The following is an 8,916-nucleotide window of genomic DNA, read 5'->3' as shown; positions in this document are numbered from 1 at the left end:
TGCTAATGCAGGGGACACAGGTTTAATCCCTGGTCTGGGAAGATCCCACTCACCATGGTCAAAAGCCCATGCACCATGACTCTTGAGCTCAAGGTCTAGAACCTGTGCTCTGCAACAAGAGAAGTCATTACAATGAGAAGCCCTCACACCACAAGGAAGAGTAGCTCCCATTCACTGAAACTAGATAAAGTCCACATAGCAATAAAGACCCAGTGTGGCTAGGAAAAAAAATTCTAACTGTCCAACTCCCACTTTCAGTGAGTCACAAAAATTTCTCATTATAAAGGTGAATTACAATATACTGAGAAAACATAATTTATTCATCTTCCTCAGATTCTATTTATTCTGTATGCTGCTACCCTAATCGGATTTAGGTGAGTCTCTGGCAGATAGGGTAGAACCAACACTTTCTGGTCCAGGTATCTTTTCAGAGAAAACTCAGCTGCCTGCCAGCTCTTCCTGTGCTGTGTTTCTGTGCTGCTTTATTTGAGGTTGCAAGTACCTGGAAAAGAGAAGCAGATGTTTTTCAAGAATGTTTATGAAACTTCTGTTTTAAAGGTGCACATTAACGGGACCCAAACTCTCTTGCATTTGCAGCTCACTTCTTGAAATTATGTACATGTCCTCTAGAATTAGCTTGGGCAAATCTTTATCTATGGGCATTGGAAACCCCTTGGTTTCTGCACTGAAGCCATTCCAGTTTTGTCAATGGCACCCCACTCCAGTACTCTTGTCTAGAAAATCCCATGGATGGAGGAGCCTGGTGGGCTGCAGTCCATGGGGTTGCTAAGAGTCAGACACGACTGAGCGACTTCACTTTCACTTTTCACTTTCATGCACTGGAGAAGGAAATGGCAACCCATTCCAGTGTTTTTGCCTGGAGAATCCCAGGGATGGGGGAGCCTGGTGGGCTGCTGTCTATGGGATCGCACAGAGTCGGACATGACTGAAGCAACTTAGCAGTAGCAGCTGGTCATGGCAACTCATTGGAAGTGCAGTCTTAGCCACTGGGCCACCAGGATAGTCCCCATCAGACATTTAATGACTTCATTAATTCTACCTGTTATTCAGAATGCTGCAGATAAAGAATGAATAAGGCATATTTCCTGAGTCCCAGGAACTCACTTTCTAGTCAAGAGGATAAACACATCATTTCATTTATACAATTGGGGCTTCCCTGGTGGCTCAGTGGTAAAGAATCTGGCTGCCAATGCAGGAGATGCAGGAGATTGGGAAGAGCCCCTGGTGAAGGGAATGGCAACCCACTCCAGTATTCTTGCCTGGAAAATCCCATGGACAGAAGAGCCTGGAAGGCTACAGTCCATGGGGTTACAGAAGAATTGGACACAAGAGGGCAATGGCACCACTCCAGTACTTTTGCCTGGAAAATCTCATAGACGGAGGAGCCTGGTAGGCTGCAGTCCATGGGGTTGCTAAAAGTTGGATATGACTGAGCATCTTCACTTTCACTTTTCACTTTCATGCATTGGAGAAGGAAATGGCAACCCACTCCAGTGTTCTTGCCTGGAGAATCCCAGGGACGGGGGAGCCTGGTGGGCTGCTGTCTATGAGGTCACACAGAGTCGGACATGATTGAGGTGACTTAGTAGCAGCAGTAGCAGTGACTAAAACCAAAACCAAATGTGCTAAAATGGAGTTATGGATAGGTGACTATGAGAAATCACAGAAAGACTACTTTGCCTGAATTAGCAATTTGGAGAAGTGGGGAATTTTGAACTAAGTAAAGATGATATGGAGTGAGCAGAGCATACTAAGATGGAACACATTATATAAAGGGGGGGAGAACTACCTTAGCAAAAATGTGAATGAGGACAGTGAAGCAGGAAATGTTGAAGACTGAGGCTAGAGGGGTTAAGCGGGAGCCAAATCATGTAGCCGGGTCTTACTTAAGGAGCTTAGACTTAATCTTATAGGGGAGTGGCTTCAAACTGGGCTCAACAAAGCCCCTCAGGCTTTGGAAGAGGGCATGGAAGGCCAACTGGGCGTCATAGCTTCGGTTCTGACGTCTATTTCAATGGGACCAGCTCAGTTAAGCTTTATCCCTCTGCTCCTCTGCTCAGTTGCTAAGTCGTGTCTGACTCTTTATGACTCCTCTGTCCATGGGATTTTACAGGCAAGAATACTGGAGCGGATTGCCATTCCCTTCAGGCAATCTTTCTGACCCAGGGATGGAAGTCGAGTCTCTTGAGTCTCCTGCACTGGCAGGAGTCTTTACTACTAGCACCACATGGGAAGCCTCCTAACCATTATCCCATCATATGCAAAATAGTTCCCTGACCTAAAGGTGTTGGGTATTGATCAAAATCTTACACGTAAGGGGGATGGAGAGGGTATCTTTGGCTTGGAAAGCATGAGTCCTGAATAGTTTAATCCAACTGCTCTGAAGACAGATCACAAGATGAGTTACTATTTCCCCAGAGCCTGTAATAATCTGATTCACATCCAGTGAGTACCTTGCACAAAGACTAGGTCACTGGAATCTTCTGTGATCATTACTTTCCACTAAGTTCAAAAAACCTGTGGGTTTGTCACCACAATTTAAGATCCATCCTTTATATTGCACCAAGAAAAACACTGTATTTGCTTCCTTTCCTTAACTCAATCATGGGAGAAAACTGAATTAAGAACTTACAGCTCTTAAGGCAGATGTCAGTTTATTTGGGAGGCAGTAGGAAGAGGAGGAAAGACTTCTTGTCTCCTTTCCCTTCTCCCCTCTCCCCCCACCCCCGTTATAGGTCTCCAGGTCCAAGTAAGACTCAGGTAACTGGCAGGCGCTACAGCTCCTCTTGGGTGGGAGCCTCGCTCCTCTGAGAACCATGAGTTCCCCTCCAGAGGAAGCTAGAGTAAGAACAAGTAACTCTGACTGAGGGCTTAACATGACCTGGGTACTATAACCGTGGGCTTCCCTGGTGGCTCAGAGAGTAAAGAATCTGCCCGTGATGGGGAGACTCGGGTTCAACCCCTGAGTCGGGAAGATTCCCCTGGACAAGGAAATGGCTATCCACTCCAGTATTCTCGCCTGGAGAATTCCATGGACAGAGGAGCCTGGTGGGCTACAGTCCGTGGGGTCACAAAGAGTCAGGCCTGACTTAGAGACTAACACTACTACTACTACAACAAAGCTACTACTACAATCGTTACAACAAAGCTAAGAGATAGGTACCATATGATCCTCATTTTATGTATAAGGAAATTCAGGTCTAGAAGTTAAGTAACTTGTTCAAGATGCCTCAGTGGCAAGCTAGGATTCAGATTCAGACAGTAGCCTCCTGTTACGTGCCCTGACAATCACTGAGCTAAAACATCTCCTTACAGAGAGCCCTTTGATGTAAAAGGTGTAAAAAGCCAATACCAGAAAGCCTAGCCTGGGACCTGGGGTTGGCCTTTTCTTTTGGGGGCTCTGGGCCTTCCTGAGGCATGGGCTTTTCTCTAGCTGTGGTGAGTGGAGGCTGCTCTCTAGTTGCAGCGCATGGGATTTTCATTGTGGTGCCTTCTCTCGTTCAGTCAGCGGTTGCAGCTCCCGGGCTCCAGAAGAAGTGAAGAGAAGTCACTTAGTCGTGTTCAACTCTTTGTGACCCCGAGGACTGTAGCCTCCCAGGCTCTTCCATCCATGGGATTCTCCAGGCAAGAATACTGGAGTGGGTTGCCATTTTCTTCTCCAAGGTTGCTACAAAAAGAAGTTGAAACTGTGCCCTTATCAACTCATTTACTTCCACAGGTCTAAACTCGATAATTGGGTCAACTATTTTATTTTGCTCAGGGAGGACACTATAAGTAGACATTCTTGGGCCTTTTAGCTACTAAGGAACCCCAGATCTTTAATGCATTCTCAAATAGTACATTCTGAGTGTGGAGTGTACAATCCACACTTAGTACAATCTAGTACAATCTCAGTGTGGAAAGTTACACACTCAACATGACTCTTGCCTTTCCTCTCCTGAGAGAAACCTTTGATTAGGATTTAGAATTATTCTCCACACAACTTACTTTCTTAAGAAGTTTATAACACACAGCTCTAGGTGTTAGGGAGCCAATGAATTGTGAAATTTGCTTTTTAGATAATTTCAGCTACAGCAATGAAGATGAAGGATGAATTTAAGAGGTGCATGACTGAAGCCTGGGGGAGAAAAGGCCATTATAACAGACAAGGGGAAAGATTAAAAAGATGAATGCAGGCAGGGGCAGCAAGCAATCAGAGGAGGGGGAAGGTTTTTTTTAATTTAGGAAGTCAAGAGGTAAAACTTGGTGATTTCATTGATTATCCTCCATTTGCTACAGAACCATTTTCTACCCTTCTTTGTCCTGCTCTGTGTCCTGGAGGGTGACTGACTCTCTGGACTGTGTCATCTAAGATTCTATACTAGCTCGCTTTGGATTGGGTTCTGCTAGTAGGAGCCATCACTAAGAGACTGGTAGGTAGGGGGAGAAAAAGGTCAGGGAATTCTCTCCTCTGCCGACGGCGATACTTCTAGTTAGGGGGCCTCTCTTCCATACTTACAACTCTTTCTGGGTTCTGGTAATGTAGTAGTCCTCTCCTTCTGCTTCTTCAGGACAAAGGATGGTAGTAGCTTCCAGGTGTTGCTGGTGTCTGGACACCTCACAAGCTTTGATGATTCCCTGAACCTCCCTGACCTCTGAAACAGTCCTTTGATTAAATTCTCTTTAATTGATAAGCCCTCTGAGTTTGCTCCTGCTGGGACTTGGACTAGTCATGATTGATGGGGAATAGGGAGAGGAGTGCAAAGAGTTGAGGTGACTCCCAGGTTTAGATTTTTTCCTCTAAGTGGATTTTAGCATTTTTCTGAATGCTTTGTCAGGACATGCTCTATTCAGATTACTTGGAATCCATCTCTGGCACCAACATTTTGGTTGGTACTTCCAGCAGGAGACTCAGGCAGGTTCTCCAGAACCAAGCATGGTTGATACTTGGATTTTCTCTTTCACTGCCTGTGAACACTGTTGTCACACTACTATAGGCCCCTGTACACTCAGATTTTCAACTCAGCATTGGTTTTGCCATTGTTAGTTTTACATCTAACTTTGAGTTCTAGATTTTGAAATGTACAGGGAACAATTAGAAAGGGTTATGTAAAACAACAGCAACAAGAATCCTAATTATAGTAAAAGCTTTTTTAAAAATGGAAGAAACTGGGAATATTTAGCGAGAATCCATTAATGCAAATATTAATAGCCAAGCAGTTGTACTATGGCTGTAGTGTTTTGTTGATTCAATTATAAAATTTTCTCTCCAAAAAATAATTCAATATGATGAACATTTTATTTTTCATCATACAACAATCACTTCAACTCCAAAGAATTTAGTTGGCTCTTCACAATTCTTGTTAAGCCATAAACAAATTATATTCCCACTCCCCAAATTGCCTTTATGCCTATACTGCCTACACCATGTACTTCAAACATACCAGCAACCCTATAGAAGCCTTCCTCAAGGAACGGGAGAGTGAGATGAACAGGGAGAGTAAGACTGACATCTATACACTGCTGCTGCTGCTGCCGCTAAGTTGCTTCAGTCGTGTCTGACTCTGTGCAGTCCTATAGACGGCAGCCCACCAGGCTCCACCGTCCCTGGAATTCTTCAGGCAAGAACACTGGAGTGGGTTGCCATTTCCTTCTCCAATGGATGAAGGTGAAAAGTGAAAGTGAAGTCGCTCAGTCGTGTCTGACTTTGCGACCCCATGGACTGTAGCCCACCAGGCTCCTCCATCCGTGGGATTTTCCAGGCAAGAGTACTGGAGTGGGGTGCCATTGCCTTCTCCGATCTACACACTACCATATGTAAAACAGATAGCTTGCGGGAAGCCAGTGCACAGCACAAGGAGCTCAGTTAGGTGCCCTGTCTCAGAGGTGTGGGATGGGGGTGGTTGGGAGGGAGGTTCAAGAGGGAGTGGATATATGTGTGTGTGTATATATATATATAGTTGATTCACTTCGGTGTACAGCAGAAGCTAACACAACATTGTAAAGCAATTATACTCCAATTAAAAAAAAGAAAACAACCTGACCCATACCCTGCATTCCTGGTATGCACATTAGCCTCTCCAGGGAGCTCTTAAAAAGACTCATTCCCAGACTCCACTCCAAGCCAATTAAACCAGCATCTTTGGAAATGAGGCCCAGGTGTGGATATTGTTTAAAAGCTGCCAAAATGACCCTAAAATGCTCAGAGCTGAGAACAAGACTCCAAACCATAGAACATACAAGATCGCGCGAAAAACATACGAGTCTCCTCTGAAGATATAAACCCAAGATACCTTGTGTCCAGTAAACTGTTTAATCCCTTGTTAATGAAGTTCCTGTAAGCTTTCTTCCCCCTGTTAACCTTCAACTTTTGCACACTGGAAAGCTGAGACCCCTTCAGTTGGTTTTGCTTCCTTGTTTGGCATATGTGGTTTGTTGACAAGCTGCCTAGAACACGGTGAAAGATAACCACAATTAAACCTGCTTCTGAGTCAGCAGTGGTTTTCCCCATCAGTGAGGTTTTTCTTAGAACCTTAAAAGAGGGTGAAAAAAATAACATATAAATGAAGGAATAAGACTCTTAAGAGTCGTTAAAGATTACAGTTTTGGTTGGAGAAGAGGAAGGCTATTGTGAACAAAGGAATGATGCTTTCAATATTTTCAAAGAAACCTTTGACTAAAGACCAAGAAGTAAAATGTACATTGCAAAACAACTGAAAAGTAATGTCAATAAATATAATTAGCCTTCAATAAACATATATAGTCTTGAGGAATTCTAAGTCTCATGAATGAGGTAATAAAGGAAGAAAAAATAGTACTTAAAATATGTTTTCTATCTCAGTTTCTTGTGGTGAGCAAATGTCCCATGTTACTTGTGTCAGTTCCATTTTTTTTCAAGTGACTTTCCCTAGTGTCTAAGACAGTGTCTAAGTTAAACCACAAAGAAATGCAAATAACCTGTGATTTCTCTATCTAGAACATTCAGTGTAAGTTAGACTTAGTAGCTCACAAAGTTATCTGAAGTTTTTCAGAAAGGACAGGAAGCATCCTTAGCATTTTTTTTTAGCAGTAGTCACTGCCCACAGGTTGATACTAGAGATGATGAAACAAATGAAGTCGGCTTCTTTTCTTTTCTGCCCTGTCTCACTTCCCGTCAAGTTTTCCCTCCATCTCAGCCTATATTGACTTGGTAATAATATGTCCACTTTGAGTTTCATGTGGTCTAAATGTTTTAAGTAGTTTGGTTATCTTAACAAACCAAACAGACCAAAACACCAAAACAAGGCAAAACAAGAGAAAAGAAACCTTGCCCTGTGGAATGGGAAAGCATACCCTGGGGTACAAGATCACCTGTAAAATGCAGTACTGCATGATTCAGCAGAAGCAGGGACTCACAGAGGTGACAGAATGGTAAAGTCTAAGTGATTCCCCCAAACCAAAATCTCTGGAGAGAACGATTAGGAGGTCTCCCTCTGCTTTCTGGAGAGAGTCCAGCCAATTATATTTGACTTTTTTTTTTCCTGTGACACTTTTCTTAGTTTTAGCAATCATTTTTAAGCTTCAAGTGCTCTTTTTTAAAATTAATTTTTAGGCCCTGCTGGGTCTTTGTTGCTGCAAGTGGGCTTTCTCTAGTTGTGGTGAGTGGGGGTTACTCTGTTAGTGGTGTTGCAAGGGCTTCTCATTGTGATGGCTTCTCCTGTTGCAGAGCACAGGCTCTAGAGGTCTCACAGGTCCCAGTAGTCTATTACAATGGTCTCTTAAAAGATATGAGTTGTCTAGACTTCTGATCAAATGCTTAAAAGTGTTAGTGATCTAATTTTTAATAAGCCAGCTATGTTTTAAAAGAGTCTATATGAGTAATAATGCATAGCATTAAATGTATATTATATACATACTGCTGATACAAATACCATCTCATTTGATGGTCCAGTCCATCTTGTGTCCAAAGTAGAAGCAGCTTTGTTAGGTCTTTTTTCAAATACTCTTAAGGAATGGTTCTTGAATTGGCCAGGAAGGACCAAGCTTGGACTAGAATGTACTTTTTTTTTCAGTTAAGTAGTCTTTTCATCTTCTACTACATTCTATTGGGACAAAAGAGCCCTTAACATTTCAGTTGCATGAAGTGATGAAGGAAGAAATTTTCACATACTGAGGTATGGGGAAGTCATTCTTGCTTATACATGATTTAACTTAAACTTTGTGCTAACCAGAACAGCCTGCTTTCTGGCCTATTTAAACATACATTTGCTATAGTCCATGGGGTCGCAAAGAGTCGGACACGACTGAGCGAATGAACTGAAGAGAACTGACTCCCTCGGGTTTAAAAGTTCTGAATTTACCCCTTAGGGTCCACACTTGAATGCAGAGAAACTTTTAAAATGTAATAACGTACCCGGTATCCAGTAGTGATAACCGCGAAGAGTTGACATAAATCCTAAGTTCGTTTTAGAGAAAACTGAACGGGAAGCCAGGGACTCGAATTTGAGCCCTGCCTGTGTGTGATTTTCTTGGGCAAGTACCATCTCAGGATATCCCTCCCAGTCTGTAAAATGAGAATAATCCAGAGGTACACTTCACAAGGTTCTGTGAGGATGATTTTAAAAACGTCGGTGAAAGCATTTTCCTCTACCCCATTTGGGGTGCTTTTGCTATTTCCGAGTTCTTTTCACTTTCACCACTTCGAGATGTGGTGATAACGACTCAAAGGCCTTACACATCACCATAAACGCCTGACCGTCTCTAATACGTATCACCTCCCTCGCGGGAGGGTGCAGCTTCGGCTTGGTTGGGTCGGCCGAGTTTAGGTGTCCCAGCTGAAGTCACACACTCCTGAAGTCAGGAAAGAGGGAGAAAGCTATTATTGTTTCTCGTCAGACGCCCGAACAAGAAAGAAGTTATTAACGAAGGTCCCCTACG

At 43.2% G+C, this 8,916-nt stretch overlaps 1 long non-coding RNA gene across 1 annotated transcript; it reads right to left on the bottom strand.

Moving 5' to 3' along the window:
* Positions 1-334: 334 nt before the first annotated feature.
* LOC138991501 (uncharacterized) lies at positions 335-8,905 on the bottom strand. The gene is made up of 3 exons (XR_011467480.1): positions 8,393-8,905; positions 6,294-6,447; positions 335-502 (listed from the first exon to the last, which is right to left on the bottom strand). It is a non-coding gene; the product is annotated as an uncharacterized lncRNA (long non-coding RNA).
* Positions 8,906-8,916: the final 11 nt, after the last annotated feature.

The sequence above is a fragment of the Bos mutus genome, chromosome 17 (assembly GCF_027580195.1).
Source record: "Bos mutus isolate GX-2022 chromosome 17, NWIPB_WYAK_1.1, whole genome shotgun sequence".
Taxonomy (NCBI): domain Eukaryota; kingdom Metazoa; phylum Chordata; class Mammalia; order Artiodactyla; family Bovidae; genus Bos; species Bos mutus.
This window is presented reverse-complemented; position numbering and strand designations above follow the sequence as displayed.